Here is a 1,047-nt window from a genome sequence, read left to right as displayed (position 1 = left end):
ACAACTCCCGTCAGGGTCCAGGCCCAGCCAGGCTTCGGGCGCAGCGTGAGGTACGACGGGAAAGCTGAACCCCGCGCGCGCCCTTCTTTTAAGTGGCGTCACCTAATGGCCAGAGGGGGAATTGCGGGCAGCTTGTTGCGCCTTCGCCCGCCGCTCATGTTCTGACGCTCGTTCTAGGTCGTCTTCCTGTCCATATATTAGCGCCGCCTGGAAGTTGTAGTTTGGGTGTGCACGTGTAGCCAGTTTTGCTGCATATCCGAACCGTCCTTGGGGCGTTGAGATTAAACTTTCTTGTTTCTGTCCTCAAACTAAACCGTGGTCTCCACTCCTACATACTTTATTATTTTTGAACATTCACTCTTTGTCATGCTTTGTTTTCTATGAAAGTCTTAAAATACCCTGCCCCTTAAACTTTTCCCGAAATATGATTTCTGTGAGTTCTAAACCTGACAGAATTAGATGCCCGTAATCTAATACAATACTCTACCTAAGGCATTGCTAGAGTTGAACCGAGTGCTCCTTATTACTTTAGAAGTCTCTGGGTGCATTCACAAGTGACTGTAATGTAATGTAGTCAGATAATGTGTTTAACTTATTCTGGTGTTCTTAGGAACACCAGCCTATCCTTCAAAGCATTTGCAGTCAGTCCTGCATTTTATGTAACCTGTGTTTCCTGTTAGCTTATTTTACTCAGTGATAGTGACAAGAACATGATCAGGCTGCCTTCCTCCGCTTGACATTAATTCATTTACTGTTTATTTTGCTGACTTTTTTATCAAGGGAGGAATACACTAGCTTGATCTAGCGTAATGTGTTCTTAATAATACTGGTGGCTAATATTCCATGTTTGATGATTGCAACTTAATTTTTTTTAGCTCAGACTCATCTCTTCCCATGTCCAAAGATCAAGCATGCAGCCTGATTCTATACTTGTAAATAAGCAATAATAATAATAATTTATTATTTATACCCCACACATCTGGATGGGTTTCCCCAACCACTCTGGGTGGCTTCCAACAAAATATTAAAATACAGTAGTCCATCAAA

Source organism: Podarcis raffonei, chromosome 2, assembly GCF_027172205.1.
Source record: "Podarcis raffonei isolate rPodRaf1 chromosome 2, rPodRaf1.pri, whole genome shotgun sequence".
In the NCBI taxonomy this organism is placed as follows: Eukaryota; Metazoa; Chordata; class Lepidosauria; order Squamata; family Lacertidae; genus Podarcis; species Podarcis raffonei.
This window is presented reverse-complemented; position numbering follows the sequence as displayed.